At 38.4% G+C, this 23,815-nt stretch overlaps 2 non-coding genes across 2 annotated transcripts; both read right to left on the reverse strand.

Moving 5' to 3' along the window:
- Positions 1-13,464: 13,464 nt before the first annotated feature.
- Positions 13,465-13,571, reverse strand: LOC125590833. The gene has a single exon (XR_007326835.1). It is a non-coding gene; the product is annotated as a small nucleolar RNA R71 (small nucleolar RNA).
- Positions 13,572-18,405: 4,834 nt separating this feature from the next.
- On the reverse strand, positions 18,406-18,512 carry LOC125590835. Its single transcript, XR_007326837.1, has one exon. It is a non-coding gene; the product is annotated as a small nucleolar RNA R71 (small nucleolar RNA).
- Positions 18,513-23,815: the final 5,303 nt, after the last annotated feature.

Below are 23,815 nucleotides of genomic sequence, written 5' to 3' on the forward strand. Positions count from 1 at the left end.
TCCTTCTCAAATTAGTGTTTCCACGTTAAAAAAGGCTATTTTAAGTGGGGACCACTTGCTTGTGTATATATTCTTACACATTGATGTTAGTTGATTAAGATTCAGTTCAGCAAATTCATCTCTTCTTTGAACTTAACCAGTGCAGCTCCTGAATTGACCATGACTTGAACCCCTCTAACCATTAAAAGTCCTAAATGGACCCTTGCATGAACAAATTAACAATTCTAGCTGTCTCTGGTGGACTACCGGGACAATATTCACCGACTCATCCAGAAACCCCGGTGTTTTTCTGTCAAACAAAACAACCCATCCCTCCTACTTTAATCAGTAAGTGCATATTAATGATAATTTTTCTCTTTGCTTCTTTTATAAGCTTCAAGCTGTCTGAGAAGTACACGTCAAAAGAGTGAATCCTAAGTGGAAAAGATGCATGAGCTCAGAGCCTATGTACTCCCCTTGATCAACATCCATAATGAGCTAAGAAATGACTTTTGTCTAACACATTAATAGTTTATCTGACTAATTTCATTCAGTAACTAAAAGGTTTTTTAATACGAATGTCGTTGAGTTTCCGTTGATACTATATGCTGTTCAATGTTCACACAATGAAAGCCAACGAAGAAGTGAACCGGGAAAACCATACAAAATAAATAAATGTTGTAGAATGTTATTATATTTTTGATTTTTTTTTCATTTGGAATTCGCTTTGCCACATGAAACAAAGGTAATAAGTAATAACATGATTCTCCTTTAACAAAAAAATAACATGATTCTCATGCGTAACAGTTGCTTTTTTTACCACCATCAGGGGCGGACGTAGGTGTACGGGTACGGGGTCACGTGCCCCCTACTATTTTTTTATTTTTTCTTGAATAAGTTAGATTAATTTGATGAAATTGTTTGTAGTTTACTGAATAAGTATAAAAAGTGCCCCCAATCAAGATTGTTTTTGTTATTTGTAGCAGTGTGCCCCCAGCTAAAATCGTGTCTAGATCCGCCACTGACCACCATTGTTTTAAGATATATTAAAATAAATCCATAATGATTTTCTAATAACGATATAATGAAAAGCAAAACATAAGAGAAAAGAGAATACAATTTATAAAACCACAAATTCGGTAATGATCCTAAAACCAAACAAAAATTTAAATCATTTATTGAATCTAACAAATTGTTTTAGTGAGAACTCAAATAATTAAAGATAAGAAATTGGACTATAATAAAGACTTAATTAGTTTTTGAGAAATTTCCTAAGATAATTCTAATAAATTTTTAATCACAATTTAGCATACAAGGGTCAAAATGACCAAAATATGTTTCATTATAAAGGTAGAAAATATTTATACTCATATGATTAACTACTATAGACTAAAGGTTTAAATTTGGAGTGGTGTTGTTTATGATTTTAATATATATAATTAAGATTTAAAATTTATAATAATATTTTTTTTTTTAAAATGGTTTTAAAAAGAATTTTTGGATGTCAAAATGTATTTTTTTAAAAATTAAAAAAAATCAAAAAAATTTCGAATTGAATAGTTTTTTTAAATAAAAATATTTTTATTTAACATTTATTAAATTTATAAAATAGAGATATAAGTGTCTTTTACCTCTTTAATAAAATATCTTTTAGTCATTCTCCTCCTTACGTGTTTTTTGTGAAGAAAACATTTAGATTTTTTTGGGATATTTTCCTTTAGTTATTTTGTTATATCTTTTTGACATTTAATATATTTTAGATACTAAAACAATAAAGTTTAGTTTTAAATAGTTTCAGAGTCATAAATTGTTTTATTTTCCAGTGCAGTATGAATATAAATGTGTTCAGAGTCAAATAAAATCATATGTAAAGTCATCTTTATTTAATTTTTTGAAAAAGCAGAGGTTCTAGTCTATCTATCTATATTATAATGCTAATGTTCTAGTCTATCTATCTATATTATAATGCCACAGTTTCCTCATTCCCGAGGATGTCCACGTGGACAAGTTTTTAAAGCTTGTGGGTCCCATATTTTGACTTTGGTTTGGTTATCACGTTTGGTTTGATTATTAAATAAATACATATGATTTTCATTTTGGTACATGATTTTGGTCCAAGTCTCATAAAAAGCCCGAGTTAGCGATAAGTCTGTTGGATACTGTTTGTTTATATGGCCCAGCAAAAGCAGTTCTGAGATTTTATGAGTTTGTCGACCAAACTTTGCCGTTTCATAGATTAGGTTTTCATTGTTCTCATTCTTCAACCCTTCAACGCCGGGAATCTCTGTTGATTTTCACAAGTCTGCAAAAACATGTTTCTTTCTCAACTCTTAACCTCCCAACTTTGTTCATATACATATTTTCGTTTGGGTTTGTTCAACGTATTCCTCTTTAAATTGACAATGAATTTTTTTTTTCCATTAATGATCTCCAACAAGTCTCCGTCTCCCTTCTCAGACAATGAAAACCGTAAATTCACCTCTCAAATTCTATAAATTAGAGATGGTTGAGAGCAGGATGAATCTACACAGATTCTCTCAGTTTATCTTCTACCTCAAACCAAGCACCCGTCCACCACTCAACCTTTGATCCTTTGATGCTCAGTAGTGTTGGAACTCAATTTTAATACATTTTAAAATTGAAGTTTGTTTGAATGAGAAATGTTTGTCTTAAGATTGTTGCTTTAATAGCACAAAATAGACATTGCGGAGAAGTCCAACAAAGTTGATAACCTTACACAATTATAGAGAATGTAAATTTATACTAAACCAAGTGCGTGCACCAAGTTGAGTTAATGTAAACTCGAACTTGGGTTTGGTTTAGATAATGGTTCGGGTACATGGATCATGATCCAACAACCTATATTTTTACATTAAGGTTTTATTTTATGTAATTGATCACTACAAAAATAAAAATTTGGTTAGAAAAATAAACAAGTCTTTCAGAGAATAAAACTTGGTCAAAAGTCATCAATTCTTGTTAAGAATTAGTCTTGGTCACCAAGATAAAAAATCTCTTTAATTTTGTGATTAATTTTGTGGTTAATACCAACAATTAATGCAATATTTATTTCCACTAATACCAAAAACGTTTTTGGCGTTTTCCTAAGCTATATAATGTCCCTTCTTATTCCACTAAGTAGGAGAGGAAACAACGACAATCTCTTCCACTTCTTCTCTTTATTTATTTTTCATTTTTCAATGAGAGTACACATAGAATAAAGGTTTGCTAGACTTCTTATTCAAGTGATGTGAATAGAAGAAAGATGCAGTTTTATCCTGAGACTCTAATCGCCATACAACCGTCACACTACGGAGCGTTTTTTGAGTTAAAGAAAGAGATTCCTAAGTCTCGACTCTGCAAAAACTCGTTGTCCATTTCGTTTGATTCATGGTATTTCTGTATTTATTCAATGTTCTTTATAATCTATCTTACAATTATTCAGATTGTGCCCCTTTGTAAATTAAGGTCCTACAATCTTAACTCAAAACAAGTTTATTGCTTTTATGCACTAACCGATCTGATAATTGTGAAGTTGTTTTTGGTTGTAGAACAGGTTATATATGATGTGATCATGTAGATATGGTTGAATCAGTTCAACAAAATACCAAAAAATACACGGTGATGTTATTCTTAACTTCTGCAATTTATTCTACTATTTTGCATTAGTTGGTATTATAGAATATAATTTCTTACATGGTCTGATACTTGTTGATTTTTCTCAACAAAATTTCAGTGGTAATTAATTTGTTTTCTATGATTATTTGTTTAAGTTGTTGAGTTTGATTTGGAAAAAAAAATGTTGTCAAGATTAGTTGGCTTGATAGTTGATATACGTTTGATTCTGATGTTTATTAATTAAAATAAGCAAAGTTTCAACTCGTTAAAAAATCAAATACTCTCTGACTTTTTAATAGACTTTAATTAGTTTGATCGAGTAATGCTTTCCTACAAAAGTGGTAACTGTTTTGGGATTGACTCATTTAACTATTAAAATTAAAAAGAGTTAAAATTATTAATGCTTTGACTTGGTATAAAAAGTTATCAGTTCTTAATTGGTTTTGTTCTGAACGTGTTCTAAAAAGTGTTACTTGTTAAAAATGTTAATGCTTTGACTTGGTATTAAATGGCCTATTAATTCTGAGTTTAATTGGTTTTGAACTATTCTAGCTAATAACAACTTTGACCAGTTCGCATTTGCCCATTGTTCCCAATTTCTTTGCGGTGTATTTAAGAATAATTTCTAAATTATTTGAGCAATTTATTCTAGCGAATTAAAATGTTTTAATTTCTAGAATTCGCATTTATGGAAATTAGTTATCTTAGAATTTTATTAATTTTAGAGATTTAATCTAATTTGAATTGCAATTTATTCACATTGATTAAATTGTATAATATGTGATATTGGGCATCTAAAGTTGGATAACATACTAATGTAACGTATGTGTCTTTTGAACATATATATTGAGTATGCTTATTATATTAGTAATATGAATCAAATATATGTATATTTCTGATTCATCTTAAAGATTGACTAATAAAGATAACATGACAACAAATATGATGAGTCGACAGCCCATATTGGGAATGGTCTACCATATATGGTCATGTGTTGGAATTCTTATTCTTATTTGAATGTCCACAATTTATTTACACTGATTTTTATAGAAATAATAATGGCTAGAATCTAGTGAGTCACACACCAAATTTAGTTTGGTAGTGGTTTGCCACATATGGTTATATCAAGTTCTGATATTTATTAGATATTCACATTAATGTCTAATGCAATAAGCATAGGATTAATGATGGATATAGTTTGGTAGTGGTTTGCCACATATGGTTACCTAAGAGTGATGTAGATTTTTCTTTAAAAACAAGAAAAAAAAATTAACTCTTAATGAATGATGACTGCAAATATGCATGATTTTGAGTTATCTCATGAAATGTGGGGGGAACATGTTTTACCACATATATTTATTGGTGAGAGGCTACATGAACTTTGGAAAGGTAGCATACATTTGTATAAATATCTTAAAATGTGGGGGTGCATAGCAAAAAGCGCAATATCACCTTAAAAAAAACCCCACAATTTTGGTGCCTTTTGATTTTAATTTATAAATCAAATAAATCGGATATTCATGCTAATATAATCATGGAATGAATGTATACACTTTTCTTAGAAAATGAGAATGTACAATGATAAAAATCTAAAACAAACTCATAAACAAAGAGAAGTGATCACATTTGGAATTAAGCATAGACGCAGCAAAAGGCTCGTAAGGAAAAAGTCTATTGTAAAGATTTCCTAACTGTTCTTTTCTTGAGAATAAACCAAGAAATTTCACAAGTATCATTTCACAAATGAGACACCTTCATGGAAGGAAACCATCAATAGTAAAATAGAATCCATTATGAAAAATCGTACATAGTAAATGACATATTTACTAAACGGGTTTAAGGCCTTGGGTTATAAACATATGTTCAAAACAAGATTTAAAAATTGGTAGCTGGATAATAAGTACAAGGTTGGGCTTGTAATTCAAAGTTTTTGGGTAAAAACATTGTTTGAATTCTTGACTCCAAGAACAGCTGTAATACTAATGTTTGGAACATTAAATATTACGAAACATAAAAGTCCTAGTGATGGATGTGAAATGTTATATGGAATTAAGCTAACTCCAAAAATGACATGAATATTTGCTAAGATCATATTTTCAAATACATATACTTCAAATCTATTCTACACGGATATAGTTTGATATTTAAATCACACCATAAAAATCTGCTTAAACAAACTAAAAATATTTTAGTGGGAAGTTTGACAATTATGGCATGAGGTTACAAAATATGATTTTAATAATATTGATTACAATTATTTGGTAGGAATCATTTGTCTCAAGCCCATATGCTGAATGATATTTGTGAGATTCAAAATACATTATAACGCAACTAAAAGTCTAGAACACCTCACAAAGTTGTGTCTCAAAATACAGAAAAACCATGAATCAAACGAAATGGATTTGTGCAGTCATCTATGAAAGTCACAAAATACTTTTTCTCACCTCTAGTTTGTATGTATTTTAAATTACATAAATCGGTATGAATTAAATCTAGAGGTTTATTAGTTCTTTCAACACGAGGTGATGGTATTTTTGTGAGCTTAGCCTGTACGCATACTTCACATTTTTGTTTACTTGTTTTGCATTTAGGAATTAGATTTAAATTCATTAATCTTTGTATAGATTTGTAGTTTACATGGCCAAATCTTTCATGACATATATTAAAAGACTCAACCAAATAAGCAACTGGCTCTTTCTTATTCATTGAAACTTTTGGAGCTACAACTTTTGGAGGCTGTCATTACATTCAACTTGACAAGTCCACCCTTAACATACCCATTTCCCAAATATTTCTCATTCTTCCTAATCACGAGCTTGTCCGCCTCAAAACTTGTGGCGAATCCATTCTTGCTGAGCAAGGTTCCCGAGACCAGGTTCTTCCTCATGTCAGGCACATGCTTCACACTCGTCAGAGTGACATCACGTCCAGATGTCATCTTCAAAATCACATTGCCGCGTCCTTCAATCTTGGAGACTGCAGTGTTTCCCATCCCGAGCTTCTCCTAAGTCTCGCTTTTCTGATAGGTGCTGAACATCGCCCTATCGGTGCAAATGTGGGTGGTTGCACCAGTGTCATACCACCATTCCTTGGGGTTGTTGCTTTCAACCATGTTGGCTTCAGTCACCACAGCAACGAGATCCTCCTCAGTGAGATTTGCCTGAGCCTTCTCATCCTTGATCTTTTTGTGACACTCAATAGTCTTGTGGCCCACTTTGTGGCAGTAGTGACACTTCCCCTTGAACTTCTCCACATTCACATTCGCATTGATTTCAATGCCTTTGTTCTTGAAGTTTTTTCCAGAAGCCTTCAGGGCTGCAGCATTTTTGAAAGGCTTGGCAGGAGAATGGGCGTGTGCCTTTCCTTTGCCTTTGTGCTCAGCCATGTTGACACTGTACTCCTTAGTAGTGACCTTGTCAGCAGTTCGGTTTCTGGATTCCATCTGAAGCCTCATGATGAGCTCCTCGAGCCCCATCTTCTTCTTCTTGTGCTTCAAGTAGTTCTTGAAATCCGCATAGCTTGGAGGAAGCTTTTCAATGAAGCTGAGAGTTGTGAATGTCTCGCAGATGGACATTCCTTCAGCAGCGATTTCATGGCAAATGAGCTGAAGCGCTTCCACCTGATCCATGATGGGTTTTGAATCCATCATTTTGAAGTCGTGGAATTTTGAGACCACATACTTCTGGCAGCCAGCGTCCTCACCTCTGTACTTCTTGTCCAGTGATCTCCATACCTCTTTCGCCGTGGGGATCTCACAGTAGACACGGTACGATGGGTCAACGAGACGACCCAAAATGTAACCTTTGCAGATGAAGTCGGAATGCACCCATATGTCAACAGTTGCGAGACTATGAACATCATCAATCCCGTAAGGAATAAGGGGCTTGTCCTCCTGGATGAACTTTTCCAGCTTCATCGTTGTCAGGAAGAACATCATCTTCTTCTGCCACGTTTTGAAGCCTTTGCCATCAAACTTGTCTGGCATCAGTCCTTGAGTGAACACACTAGGGACAGCCGGAGGAGATTGAATTGCCACCGGACCACTTGCGGTTGCTGAAACTGAACCCGTCTGATAAAGACCAGCCCCGAATAGGCTACGGCGAGTGGTTTCATCAGCAGCATTTCCCGCAGGGAGGATAGTGCTTGTTGTTGCTGCAGCGGTTGACGCTGTGATGTTTCTAACGTTTGTCACGGTTGCATCAGTTGCTGCAACGTTGAGTGGAGTTTGAATGACATTTGTGGTGTCAATGGGGGTGTTGTTATCGTTCGTCATCTTTTCTTTGTTCTGTAAAGAAAACATGAAAACGGATTAGTACTCCATTCGACAATTAACATATTATTTTAAACAAAATAATAGTCTAAAATCGATGTTCATTTTTGGTGTTTGAACCAAATCATATCGATATAAGTCTTGAGAAAACGTTTTACAAACTCGCTTAAAAGCGTTCGCATAAACCGTTTTGTATAGACTTAGAATGTTTCACAACTCTCTTAAGAAAGCGGTTATTGAAACGATTCATGTATATAACGTATTGATAATGTATCAAAAACGTTTCGCGATAATGCTAGAAGGCAATCCGCAAAGCGTTATGAAATAAAAAAAAAGGTTTCGCGGAAGGGCTATAAAGCAAATCGCAAACTCGTTTTGAAAAGAACATAGAAACGTTTCGTTTGAATGTTTGCAATCTGCTATATGCTTATCCGCGAAACGTTTCTATGTTCTTTTCAAAACGAGTTTGCGATTTGCTTTATAGCACTTCCGCGAAACGTTTCTTTTTTATTTCATAACGCTTTGCGGATTGCCTTCTAGCATTATCGCGAAACGTTTTTTATACATTATCAATACGTTATATACATGAATCGTTTCAATAACCGCTTTCTTAAGCGAGTTGTGAAACATTCTAAGTCTATACAAAACGGTTTCTGCGAACGCTTTTAAGCGAGTTTGCAAAACGTTTTCTCAAGACTTATATCGATATGATTTGGTTCAAACACCAAAAATAAACATCGATTTTAGACTATTATTTTGTTTAAAATAATATGTTAATTGTTGAATGGAGTACTAATCCGTTTTCATGTTTTCTTTACAGAAAAAAAAAAAAATGACGAACAATAACAACACCCCCATTAACACCACAGATGTCATTCAGACTCCACTCAACGTTGCAGCAACTGATGCAACCGTGACAAACGTTGGAAACATCACAACGTCAACCGCTGCAGCAACAACTAGCATTATCCTCCCTGCGGGAAATGCTGCTGATGAAACCACTCGCCATAGCCTATTCGGGGCTGGTCTTTCTCAGACGGGTTCAGTTTCATCAACCGCAAGTGGTCCGGTGGCAGTTCAAACTCCTCCGGCTGTCCCTAGTGTGTTCACTCAAGGACTGATGCCAGACAAGTTTGATGGCAAAGGCTTCAAAACGTGGTAGAAGAAGATGATGTTCTTCCTGACAACGATGAAGCTGGACAAGTTCATCCAGGAGGACAAGCCCCTTATTTCTTACGGGATTGATGATGTTCACAGTCTCGCAACTGTTGACATATGGGTGCATTCCGACTTCATCTGCAAAGGTTACATTTTGGGTCGTCTCATTGACCCATTGTACCGTGTCTACTGTGAGATCCCCATGGCGAAAGTGCTATGGAGATCACTGGACAAGAAGTACAGAGGTGAGGACGCTGGCTGCCAGAAGTATGTGGTCTCAAAATTCCACGACTTCAAAATGGTGGATTCAAAACCCATCATGGATCAGGTGGAAGCGCTTCAGCTCATTTGCCATGAAATCGCTGCTGAAGGAATGTCCATCTGCGAGACATTCACAACTCTCAGCTTCATTGAAAAGCTTCCTCCAAGCTATGCGGATTTCAAGAACTACTTGAAGCACAAGAAGAAGAAGATGGGGCTCGAGGAGCTCATCATGAGGCTTCAGATGGAATCCAAAAATCGAACTGCTGACAAGGTCACTACTAAGGAGCACAATGTCAACATGGCTGAACACAAAGGCAAAGGAAAGGCACACGCTCATTCTCCTGCCAAGCCTTCCAAAACTGCTGCAGCCCTGAAGGCTTTTGGAAAAAACTTCAAGAACAAAGGCATTGAAATCAATGCGAATGCGAATGTGGAGAAGTTCAAGGGGAGGTGTCACTACTGCCACAAAGTGGGCCACAAGACTATTGAGTGTCACAAAAATATCAAGGATGAGAAGGCTCAGGCAAATCTCACTGAGGAGGATCTCGTTGCTGTGGTGACTCAAGCCAACATGGTTGAAAGCAACAACCCCAAGGAATGGTGGTATGACACTGGTGCAACCACCCACATTTGCACCGATAGGGCGATGTTCAGCACCTATCAGAAAATTGAGACTCAGGAGAAGCTCAGGATGGGAAACACTGCAGTCTCCAAGATTGAAGGACGCGGCAATGTGATTTTGAAGATGACATCTGGACATGAGGTCACTCTGACGAATGTGAAGCATGTGCCTGACATGAGGAAGAACCTGGTCTCGGGAACCTTGCTCAGCAAGAATGGATTCGCCACAAGCTTTGAGGCGGACAAGCTCATGATTAGGAAGAATGGGATGTATTTGGGAAAGGGGTATGTTAAGGGTGGACTTGTCAAGTTGAATGTAATGACAGTCCCTCCGAAAGTTGTAGCTCCAAAAGTTTCAATGAATAAGAAAGAGCCAGTTGCTTATTTGGTTGAGTCTTTTAATATATGGCATGAAAGATTAGGCCATTTAAACTACAAATCTATACAAAGATTAATGAATTTAAATATAATTCCTAAATGCAAAACAAGTAAACAAAAATGTGAAGTATGCGTACAGGCTAAGCTCACAAAAACACCATCACCTCGTGTTGAAAGAACTAATAAACCTCTAGATTTAATTCACACCGATTTATGTGATTTAAAATACATACAAACTAGAGGTGGAAAAAAGTACTTTGTGACCTTCATAGATGACTGCACAAAATATTGTTATGTATATTTATTACATAGCAAAGACGAAACCTTAGAAAAATTTAAAGAATTTAAAGTCGAGGTCGAAAAACAGCTTAAAACAACTTTTAAAGTAGTTAGAAGCGACAGAGGAGGCGAGTATGATGGTCCATTCAATGCATTCTGTAAAGAACATGGAATAATCCATCAAACTACAGCTCCTTACTCACCAGAATCTAATGGAGTTGCTGAACGCAAGAATCGAACTCTAAAAGAGATGATGAATGCAATGTTGCAGGAATCTGGGTTACCCCAGAACATGTGGGGGGAAGCGTTGCTTACCACTAATTATATCCTCAACAAAATTCCACACAAAGTAACTGGCAAAACTCCATATGAATTATGGAAAGGTAATTTACCTTCGTATAAATACCTCAAAGTGTGGGGGTGCTTGGCAAAAGTTGTGGTACCACCACCAAAAAAGGTCACTATTGGACCTAAGACAATGGATTGCATCTTCATCGGATATGCACATAACAGTAATGCTTATCGATTTCTGGTACATAAATCTGCAATATCAGGCATTCATGAAATTACAGTCATGGAATCAAGAAATGCATCTTTCTTCGAAAATATTTTTCCATATAAGGAAAAACAAGGTTCAAAACGAATTCAAGAAGAAAGAGACAATGACAAGAACTCAGAAACTGAGACAACCGTCGAGATTTTTATAAATCATATTTTAGAAAATGAAGAAAAAGATGAACCTCGAAGAAGCAAAAGAGCTTGCAAGGAAAAATCTTTTGGTGAAGATTTCCTAATGGCATTTTTAGTATAAAATGTTCCAAAAACTTTGGCAGAAGCCATGGCTTCACCAGAAGCTCCCTTTTGGAACGAAGCTGTAAAGAGTGAATTTGATTCTATCATACAAAATTATACATGGTACATAACAGATTTACCATCTGGCTACAAAGCATTAGGAAATAAATGGATAATGACAGGAAAACCTGGTGGAAAATACAAATCTAGGCTTGTAGTTCAAGGATTCCGACAAAAGGAAGGCTTTGACTATTCTGATACATATTCTCCAGTAACGAGAATAACATCAATAAGACTGATGATAGCAATCGCAGCTCTTAAGAGACCTAGAAATCCATCAAATGGATGTAAAAACCGATTTACTAAATGGTGATTTAGAAGAGGAAATTTACATGAAACAACCTGAAAGTTTTGTCGTTACAGGACAGGAAGACAAAGTATGCCGACTTGTAAACTCACTTTATGGGCTTAAACAAGCTCCTAAACAATGGCACGAAAAATTTGACAATACAATGATGTCAAATGGTTTCAAGATAAATGAATGTGACAAATGCATATACTACAAAACTACCAAAAATGGGTATGTTTTGCTATGTCTATATGTAGATGATATGCTCATTATTGGAAGCAATAAAGACATTATCAATCAAACGAAAAACATGCTCAAAGGGACTTTTGAGATGAAAGACTTGGGATTAGTAGATGTAATTCTCGGGGTTAAAGTCACAAGAAATTCAAACATAATTATCTTAACCCAATCTCATTACGCTCGAAAAATATTAGAGAGATTTAAAAATTACTCTAATAGTACGGCTAAAACTCTGTTAGATCCCCAAATGCACTTGACAAAGAATTCAGGTGAAGCGGTTTCACAAAACGAGTATGCACATGTGATCGGAAGTCTCATGTACTTGACCAATTGTACTAGGCCAGATCTTGCGCATGCAGTAAACATACTTAGTCGATATACAAGTAATCCAGGTCATACACACTGGAAAGCTATAACGAGGGTACTCAATTACTTGCGCTACACCAAAGATTTTGGGCTTCACTATGGTAAAGAACCAGCAGTTTTAGAAGGATACATTGATGCTAGCTGGATATCAGATTCTAATAACTCCAAATCCACAAATGGATATGTCTTTACACTAGGAGGAGGAGCAATATCATGGAAATCTACCAAACAAACAGTGTTAGCCAGATCTACCATGGAATCGGAGTTCATAGCCTTAGACAAAGCAGCAGAAGAAGCTGAATGGCTTAGAAATTTTTTGGAAGATATTCCTATGTGGGAGAAACATGTGCCAGCTATACGCATACATTGTGATAGTCAATCAGCTATAGCTCGGGCTCAGAGTAATCTCTACAATGGTAAATCTCGTCACATCAGAAGATGACATAAAACCATTAGACAACTTATCTCAACTGGTGTAATCACAATAGACTACATCAAATCGGCTGACAACCTAGCGGATCCATTTACAAAAGGTTTGCCACGAGATGTTGTTGCTAAATCATCAAAATGAATGGGTTTAAAGCCTATAACGAATGAGGATGCTTGATTGCAACCCTACCTATTATGACTGGAGATCCCAAGACGTAGGTTCAAAGGGGAAACAAAATCAAACTGAATCTAACCAAAGCACTTGAGACACAGTAGTCTCTTCCCAGCTCCTAACATGATAAAAGTGCTAACAAATGTGAGAAGGATAAGCATAAGCTTTTAATGATTCCATAGCTTCTAAGCGGAGTATTACTCAATACTTTTCATGGTTAATCACCTAATGAGTGTGAAATGGGGCCGTTTCTAGGAGAATGAATGCATGGTTATATTCTCTAAGTTCACTCATGAAAACCAGGAATAGTTCATGGCCAAAATGAACACAATAGAGAACTAAGTTCTATGAGAAAATGAAGCTGCGTTATGCATGTTGTCTCGGTCTACATAAAACACCGGTTGGTTCAAGAAGCTGAAGTTATTCCCTTTCTCTCTGGGGGATAAGGCACGGCAGTGGGAGAAGTCTCTACCAAGCGACTCTATCACCACTTGGGATGAGTGCAAGAGAGCATTCTTGGAGAAATTCTTCTCATCCTCAAGAACTGCTAAGTTGAGAAATGAGATCTCCAGTTTCTAACAGAAGAACTTGGAAGGATTCAGTGAAGCCTGGGAGAGATTCAAAGGCTATCAAACCAAATGCCCACATCATGGTTTCTCTAACGAGAGCTTGCTCAGTACCTTCTACAGAGGTGCCCTTCCTAAGTACAGAGCAAGATTGGATACAGCTAGCAATGGGTTCTTCTTGGGAAGAACTGAAGATGATGCAGAAGAGCTGGTTGACAACATGGTGAAGAGTGATGCAGTCTACAGTGCAGATCACGACAGAGGCAGTAGGGGTGATGATAAGCAGACGAGGAAAAAGATCAAAGCTTTGGAAGACAAGATCGACCTACTCATTGCTGAAAAAGCCACCCAAGAGCAGCTGGAGTTTGTTGGTAACTCCAAGCAAGAAGATCCACATGTTGTCCATGAGGTTGAGGGTTTGGAAAGTCAGGAAGAGCTGTGTTTCATCAACAACAATGGTAGCTGGTATAAAAAAGAGCCCAACTTTCAGTACAACAACTACCAACAGAAATCCTACCCCAACAACCAACAGAGTGGTTATCCGCCTAGAAACAACCACCAATGTAGCTATCAGCCTCAGCAAAACCCCTCGTCTGGTTCCTCTGCTCCTCAAGAGAGCAGAAATGATACCTTACTGAAACAAATCTTGGAGTCTCAGACTAGAAGTGAGAAGCATGTTCATTATGAGTTGAAGAACCTTCATTCCAAGATTTATGGGAGCTACAATGAGCTCAACAACAAATTCTCACATCTTGCTTCTACAGTCAAGAATTTAGAGAATCAGTTTGCTTCCATGAACACTCACCAGAATCGCCAGCAATGATCTCAACCTGGAAAATCTGACCAAAACCCCAAGGAGGCCAAAGCTATCACCCTTAGGAGTGGTAAGCAGTTACCTCCTACAACCCTCACCAGGGATGCTGAGAAACTAGGTGAGGAAGTGGCCATCAACTTAGATGATGATGTGGTAATTGTTGATGAGAAGACCAATGATGAGATTTTGGAGAAGATTATGGAAGCTAAAGGTAAAGGAAAGGTTGGGGAAGAAAAGAAAACAGTGAAAGATGGTGAAGTTATTGCTCCAGCAAGTGAGAATTATTTTGTTCCTCCTCCCTATGAACCCAAACTTCCATTCCCTGGTAGATTCAAGAGACAGCTGCTAGAGAAGTACAAAGCTCTGTTTGAGAAGCAAATGAGTGAGGCTCAGGTTGCAATGCCCATCATCGATGCTTTCATGTTGATTCCTCAATACAACAGGTTCCTGAAAGATGTTGTAGCTGCAAAGAAGAAGAAGATGGAAGGCATGATGATTCTTACCCATGAGTGCAGTGCCATCATCCAGAGGCTTGATGTTCCAGAGAAGTTAGAGGATCCAGGATGCTTCACACTACCTTGTGCTCTTGGACCTATGGTATTTGAGAAATGTCTCTGCGATTTGGGAGCTAGTGCCAGCGTGATGCCTTTGTCTGTTGCAAAGAAGCTTGGATTCACTCAGTACAAGAAGTGTAGACTCTCTCTGGTGTTAGCTGATCGTTCAGTGAAGTACCCTGTGGGCATCTTAGAGGACCTCCCTGTGAAGATTGGAAGGTATGAGATACCTACAGATTTTGTGGTGCTTGAGATAGGTGAGGAGCCTCAAGACCCATTGATTCTAGGAAGGTCATTCTTAGCTACAGCAGGAGCTATTGTTAATGTGAAGGAAGGCACGATTGATCTCCATTTGGGTAAAGAGAACATCCTCCACTTTGACATCAAGGGGAAAATGAAGAAACCAACTGTGTTCGGGCATGCCTTCTACATTGAAGAGATGGGCACTCCTGCTGATGAGCACCTTGAAGAGTTACCACCTGAAGACGACGAGGAGGGAACATCTCCCTCTACTCATTCCCCATAGAAGGTAACCCACTACTTTCCCTTGTAGATACCATTTTGTTTTTGCATATTAGTTTTCTCTTTTTGGGTATCTCTCTCTCCTTGACAACATATAGACTGTGTCATTTAAGTTTGGGGGAGGTACCAAGTATTTGATCACGTTTGCTTTGATGATTTTGAGTCTCATGCATTGCATTATACATATATACTTCCAAAAAAAAAAAAAAAAGGGGTTAGCAAAGTTGTTTAGAGCTAAGATTTGTTTAGAAATTGAGAAAATCCTTTAGAGATTTCAATGAAAAAGAGTTTTATGTGCAAAGTATTCTTGGGATCTTTTGGTGAGAGATGGGAGTTGGGTTTGACATTGGGAAGTGATTGTGTAACTTGTATGTTTGGGAAAAGGGTAGAACAATGGAGATTGAGCATTGTATGCATGAGTTGGTCCCTTTCTTAGATATATTATGTGCAATGTCAAGGCTACTTGTTTTGAGAGTAAACCACTTTAAAAGATCATGGATTTTGAACCTCCTGACCCACTTGAATAAAAGCCTTCCCTTACTCAACCAAATGATTTGGACCAATTGACCATTTGCAAGAATTCACTTAATGTTTTATGCTTAATGAATGTGAGGGTTGGTTGATTTGAATGTGTGGATGCTTGATGATGAGTATAGGGGCAAAAGGAGTTGAGATAGGCCTAGAGAAGCTAGAGTGTAATAAGAGAGTGTGCTCAGGTTGGATTAGATGTTGAGTTGAGTGCTAGTTGTGTTTCTTTTGGCTATGAGCACCCCACCTTAAAACCTCTCTCCCTATGAGTTCTAGAAAGTTCACTTGTGGACAAGTAAAAGAACAAGTTTGGGGGAGTTGATATCTTGCATATTTACATTGTTTTATCCATTTATTCATGTGCATTTTCATCATATAGATTAGGATTTAGCCATGTCTAGGTTGCATTTTGCATACATATGTCTATATTAGGTATTGGAGTACCACATGGAGTTCTTGGAGATATTTGGGTGCGTTTGGAGCTCAAAAGAGGTGATTAAGGTGGTCGTTGGACGAGCAATGTATGGGAGCGACCTACCGGAGCGACGCCATGAACTCGCTCGCCATTTACGCTTCGGAGCGACCTCCTAGAGCGACAAGGCGAAGTCGCTCCAGCTCCTAGAGCGACCTCACCACAGCGACACCCAGAGGTCGCTCGGGTTGTGTCGTTTTGAGAGCGACGAACAAACCGGGAGCGACCTCCTAGAGCGACACCTTAAGGTCGCTCGCGTTTGTGGTTTCTGAGCAAGCCGGGAGCGACGTCTTCAGAGCGACACAGCCAGGTCGCTCGCGAGGAGACGACCCGGGAGCGACGTCTTCGGAGCGACACAGTTAGGTCGCTCGCGAAGAAACGACCCGGGAGTGACCTCTCGCAGCGACGTGCCGAGGTCGCTCTGCGTCTATTTATTTGGCCGAATTCATGTTTTCTCAAGGGTCTTTTGGTCATTTCATTATGCACGTTTTTACTTTTCAAAAACCTATGTTTTAAGTACCTTTGGTAGCCACCAGAGGAGGATATCTCTTTTCTGGAGAACAACTAGTAAAACTTCTTTTGATTCAGATTCCATTGCTTTCATCTTGTGTTCTTGTTGATTTCTTATCTATTCCTCTACATGATTAATATGAAATCCAATATGGGTTTAAGAGGAATCATGGAGATTAGTGAGTAATCACTTTTTGAATTCATGGGTTAGGGAGATTAAGGGTGATTAGGTTAGTTCTAGGATGTTTTAGTGTAGATCATTCTTGTTCCTTGCTAGTAGAGTATTCATAATGCATCTTCTGAGTTGGCCACTCAAAAGTTGATCGATAGGCATTTCCCACCCGAAAGGTGTTCGATGAAATGCCTGAGACAACTCTCCTAGGCTTTTAGTATACTTTGCCAAAGACATTTGTTGTTAAAGGTGCTAAGATAGCTAATAGACTTGTTAGTAATGATTGCTTTCACATTATTCAACCAAAGACATTTGATGTTTGAGATATGTTAGCAAATGAGCATTCATCTAGACATAGAGCTTGCTTAGAATTGTGTCTAGGCTTAAGGTTGATAGTTTGATTGATCATTTGCCATCATTAGTTTGAAACTTGATCACCCAAGGTCTAATCCCTATGCCCATGAGTTCTCTTTTCCCTTAGTCAAGAAAGTATCATTCTGTAATTGCTTTCTAGTATTAGTAGTAGTTTAAAACCCATCTAAATCATTGGTTGCACTTAGATTAAGTGAGTACTTGCATTCTCGGTGCTTTGATATCCCTCAGAACTGGTTCGACAATCTTTTATACTACATCGTTTGTCTTATGAGCCTTGAAAACTCTTAACACCAAATTGGCGCCGTTGCCAAATTCTGAGTAGATTTGAACATTGAGATTTAGTCATTTGCTTGAGACTAAGTCATTTTTATTTTCTTTTGTTACTGATTCTCCTTCTTCACCTCCCTTTACTTTACAGGTGTATGAACTTGAGGAGCATGGGTCTATCAAACCTAGTTCCAAGAGCCGCAGACATCAGAGCTTTAGAGAGAGAGTGTGCTAGAAAGAGAAGAGAAGAAGAGCAACAGTCTCACTTGCAGAGATTGGATACTGATATGGGAGACATACCTCAAAATGATGCCAACAACGTTCCACACAACCAACAGCGAGCAGCTCGACCCATTGGCACTTATGACCGCCCCAACATTCATGGTCATAGATTGGGAATCCGAGCACCAGCTGTAGCAGCCAACAACTTTGAGATCAAATCAGGACTCCTCAACGTGATCGAGAACAACAAGTATCATGGCTTGGCTCTAGAGGACCCATTTGTTCACTTGGACAGGTTCGACAGCTACTGTGGGTTGTCAAAAACCAATGGTGTGTCTGAAGATGCCTTAAAGCTGAAGTTATTCCCTTTCTCTCTGGGGGATAAGGCACGGCAGTGGGAGAAGTCTCTACCAAGCGACTCTATCACCACTTGGGATGAGTGCAAGAGAGCATTCTTGGAGAAATTCTTCTCATCCTCAAGAACTGCTAAGTTGAGAAATGAGATCTCCAGTTTCTAACAGAAGAACTTGGAAGGATTCAGTGAAGCCTGGGAGAGATTCAAAGGCTATCAAACCAAATGCCCACATCATGGTTTCTCTAACGAGAGCTTGCTCAGTACCTTCTACAGAGGTGCCCTTCCTAAGTACAGAGCAAGATTGGATACAGCTAGCAATGGGTTCTTCTTGGGAAGAACTGAAGATGATGCAGAAGAGCTGGTTGACAACATGGTGAAGAGTGATGCAGTCTACAGTGCAGATCACGACAGAGGCAGTAGGGGTGATGATAAGCAGACGAGGAAAAAGATCAAAGCTTTGGAAGACAAGATCGACCTACTCATTGCTGAAAAAGCCACCCAAGAGCAGCTGGAGTTTGTTGGTAACTCCAAGCAAGAAGATCCACATGTTGTCCATGAGGTTGAGGGTTTGGAAAGTCAGGAAGAGCTGTGTTTCATCAACAACAATGGTAGCTGGTATAAAAAAGAGCCCAACTTTCAGTACAACAACTACCAACAGAAATCCTACCCCAACAACCAACAGAGTGGTTATCCGCCTAGAAACAACCACCAATGTAGCTATCAGCCTCAGCAAAACCCCTCGTCTGGTTCCTCTGCTCCTCAAGAGAGCAGAAATGATACCTTACTGAAACAAATCTTGGAGTCTCAGACTAGAAGTGAGAAGCATGTTCATTATGAGTTGAAGAACCTTCATTCCAAGATTTATGGGAGCTACAATGAGCTCAACAACAAATTCTCACATCTTGCTTCTACAGTCAAGAATTTAGAGAATCAGTTTGCTTCCATGAACACTCACCAGAATCGCCAGCAATGATCTCAACCTGGAAAATCTGACCAAAACCCCAAGGAGGCCAAAGCTATCACCCTTAGGAGTGGTAAGCAGTTACCTCCTACAACCCTCACCAGGGATGCTGAGAAACTAGGTGAGGAAGTGGCCATCAACTTAGATGATGATGTGGTAATTGTTGATGAGAAGACCAATGATGAGATTTTGGAGAAGATTATGGAAGCTAAAGGTAAAGGAAAGGTTGGGGAAGAAAAGAAAACAGTGAAAGATGGTGAAGTTATTGCTCCAGCAAGTGAGAATTATTTTGTTCCTCCTCCCTATGAACCCAAACTTCCATTCCCTGGTAGATTCAAGAGACAGCTGCTAGAGAAGTACAAAGCTCTGTTTGAGAAGCAAATGAGTGAGGCTCAGGTTGCAATGCCCATCATCGATGCTTTCATGTTGATTCCTCAATACAACAGGTTCCTGAAAGATGTTGTAGCTGCAAAGAAGAAGAAGATGGAAGGCATGATGATTCTTACCCATGAGTGCAGTGCCATCATCCAGAGGCTTGATGTTCCAGAGAAGTTAGAGGATCCAGGATGCTTCACACTACCTTGTGCTCTTGGACCTATGGTATTTGAGAAATGTCTCTGCGATTTGGGAGCTAGTGCCAGCGTGATGCCTTTGTCTGTTGCAAAGAAGCTTGGATTCACTCAGTACAAGAAGTGTAGACTCTCTCTGGTGTTAGCTGATCGTTCAGTGAAGTACCCTGTGGGCATCTTAGAGGACCTCCCTGTGAAGATTGGAAGGTATGAGATACCTACAGATTTTGTGGTGCTTGAGATAGGTGAGGAGCCTCAAGACCCATTGATTCTAGGAAGGTCATTCTTAGCTACAGCAGGAGCTATTGTTAATGTGAAGGAAGGCACGATTGATCTCCATTTGGGTAAAGAGAACATCCTCCACTTTGACATCAAGGGGAAAATGAAGAAACCAACTGTGTTCGGGCATGCCTTCTACATTGAAGAGATGGGCACTCCTGCTGATGAGCACCTTGAAGAGTTACCACCTGAAGACGACGAGGAGGGAACATCTCCCTCTACTCATTCCCCATAGAAGGTAACCCACTACTTTCCCTTGTAGATACCATTTTGTTTTTGCATATTAGTTTTCTCTTTTTGGGTATCTCTCTCTCCTTGACAACATATAGACTGTGTCATTTAAGTTTGGGGGAGGTACCAAGTATTTGATCACGTTTGCTTTGATGATTTTGAGTCTCATGCATTGCATTATACATATATACTTCCAAAAAAAAAAAAAAAAGGGGTTAGCAAAGTTGTTTAGAGCTAAGATTTGTTTAGAAATTGAGAAAATCCTTTAGAGATTTCAATGAAAAAGAGTTTTATGTGCAAAGTATTCTTGGGATCTTTTGGTGAGAGATGGGAGTTGGGTTTGACATTGGGAAGTGATTGTGTAACTTGTATGTTTGGGAAAAGGGTAGAACAATGGAGATTGAGCATTGTATGCATGAGTTGGTCCCTTTCTTAGATATATTATGTGCAATGTCAAGGCTACTTGTTTTGAGAGTAAACCACTTTAAAAGATCATGGATTTTGAACCTCCTGACCCACTTGAATAAAAGCCTTCCCTTACTCAACCAAATGATTTGGACCAATTGACCATTTGCAAGAATTCACTTAATGTTTTATGCTTAATGAATGTGAGGGTTGGTTGATTTGAATGTGTGGATGCTTGATGATGAGTATAGGGGCAAAAGGAGTTGAGATAGGCCTAGAGAAGCTAGAGTGTAATAAGAGAGTGTGCTCAGGTTGGATTAGATGTTGAGTTGAGTGCTAGTTGTGTTTCTTTTGGCTATGAGCACCCCACCTTAAAACCTCTCTCCCTATGAGTTCTAGAAAGTTCACTTGTGGACAAGTAAAAGAACAAGTTTGGGGGAGTTGATATCTTGCATATTTACATTGTTTTATCCATTTATTCATGTGCATTTTCATCATATAGATTAGGATTTAGCCATGTCTAGGTTGCATTTTGCATACATATGTCTCTATTAGGTATTGGAGTACCACATGGAGTTCTTGGAGACATTTGGGTGTGTTTGGAGCTCAAAAGAGGTGATTAAGGTGATCATTGGACGAGCAATGCATGGGAGCGACCTACCGGAGCGACGCCATGAACTTGCTCGCCATTTACGCTTCAGAGCGACCTCCTAGAGCGACAAGGCGAAGTCGCTCCAGCTCCTAGAGCGACCTCACCACAGCAACACCCAGAGGTCGCTCGGGTTGTGTCGATTTGAGAGCGACGAACAAACCGGGAGCGACCTCCTAGAGCGACACCCTAAGGTCGCTCGCGTTTGTGGTTTCTGAGCAAGCCGGGAGCGACGTCTTCAAAGCGACACAGACAGCTCGCTCGCGAGGAGACGACCCGTGAGCGACGTCTTCGGAGCGACACAGCCAGGTCGCTCGCGAAGAAACGACCCGGGAGCAACCTCTCGCAGCGACGTGCCGAGGTCGCTCCGTGTCTATTTGTTTGGCCGAATTCATGTTTTCTCAAGGGTCTTTTGGTCATTTCATTATGCACGTTTTTACTTTTCAAAAACCTATGTTTTAAGTACCTTTGGTAGCCATCAGAGGAGGATATCTCTTTTCTGGAGAACAACTAGTAAACTTCTTTTGATTCAGATTTTATTGCTTTCATCTTGTGTTCTTGTTGATTTCTTATCTATTCCTCTACATGAATAATCTGAAATCCAATATGGGTTTAAGAGGAATCATGGAGATTAGTGAGTAATCACTTTTTGAATTCATGGGTTTGGGAGATTAAGGGTGATTAGGTTAGTTCTAGGATGTTTTAGTGTAGATCATTCTTGTTCCTTGCTAGTAGAGTATTTATAATGCATCTTCTGAGTTGGCCACTCAAAAGTTGATCGATAGGCATTTCCCACCCGAAAGGTGTTCGATGAAATGCCTGAGACAACTCTCCTAGGCTTTTAGTATACTTTGCCAAAGACATTTGTTGTTAAAGGTGCTAAGATAGCTAATAGACTTGTTAGTAATGATTGCTTTCACATTATTCAACCAAAGACATTTGATGTTTGAGATATGTTAGCAAATGAGCATTCATCTAGACATAGAGATTGCTTAGAATTGTGTCTAGGCTTAAGGTTGATAGTTTGATTGATCATTTGCCATCATTAGTTCGAAACTTGATCACCCAAGGTCTAATCCCTATGCCCATGAGTTCTCTTTTCCCTTAGTCAAGAAAGTATCATTCTGTAATTGATTTCTAGTATTAGTAGTAGTTTAAAACCCATCTAAATCATTGGTTGCATCATTTGCATTTCTAGGAGAGTCTAGAGCATATAGGTTGCATTTACTTGCATTGGGAGCAATGATTTGAAATGCCTTGTAAAGAACGTTACTTTGCACCTGAGTAGCTTATGCACCTCTCAAAAAGACTTGTATGCTTCGAGCCTTGAAAACTCTTCCTGAAACTTGTTGATTGCTGAAACTCAGTCTTTGAAGCCAACTACAACCTTATTTAAACTGAACGAACTTAATGCATCTTGCTCATGGTCCCTTGTATACTGAATCATGGATATACACACTTGAGTTGTCACATCCTTTATGCCAATCTTTTTGACAACCTCTAGTGGTAGACCTCTCCCCAAAATCCCTTCCTCCTTTTAAGCCTTCATTGATTGATGAGTGAGGCCTTCTTCGGAAAGTCTTACATGCACATAATGTTGAGAGTATCGGGAACGACAATGCTTGATCTTCATTCTTGCTAGATTAGGCACATTATTCTCTAGCCATAGGATGGGGGTGAGTGTTGTAAAGTTTGATTTGGGAGTATGAGAAAGTCGAAGGAAAAGAATAGACTCTTTGTGTTTAAATGGATAATCTTATTGGAATTAATCGATAAACGTCTAGCTCGAGTTATGAAAAGTCTTTGCCCCCGAAAAAAAAAAAAAAAAAAGGGGGCTAGCAAAGTTGTTTAGAGCTAAGATTTGTTTAGAAGTTGAGAAAATCCTTTATAGATTTCAATGAAAAAGAGTTTTATGTGCAAAGTATTCTTGGGATCTTTCGGTGAGAGATGGGAGTTGGGTTTGACATTGGGAAGTGATTGTGTAACTTGTATGTTTGGGAAAAGGGTAGAGCAATAGAGATTGAGCATTGTATGCATGAGTTGGTCCCTTTCTTAGATATATTATGTGCAATGTCAAGGCTACTTGTTTTGAGAGTAAACCACTTTAAAAGATCATGGATTTTGAACCTCCTGACCCACTTGAATAAAAGCCTTCCCTTACTCAACCAAATGATTTGGACCAATTGACCATTTGCAAGAATTCACTTAATGTTTTATGCTTAATGAATGTGAGGGTTGGTTGATTTGAATGTGTGGATGCTTGATGATGAGTATAGGGGCAAAAGGAGTTGAGATAGGCCTAGAGAAGCTAGAGTGTAATAAGAGAGTGTGCTCAGGTTGGATTAGATGTTGAGTTGAGTGCTAGTTGTGTTTCTTTTGGCTATGAGCTCCCCACCTTAAAACCTCTCTCCCTATGAGTTCTAGAAAGTTCACTTGTGGACAAGTAAAA

Source organism: Brassica napus, chromosome C7 (genome assembly GCF_020379485.1).
Source record: "Brassica napus cultivar Da-Ae chromosome C7, Da-Ae, whole genome shotgun sequence".
NCBI classification, from domain to species: domain Eukaryota; kingdom Viridiplantae; phylum Streptophyta; class Magnoliopsida; order Brassicales; family Brassicaceae; genus Brassica; species Brassica napus.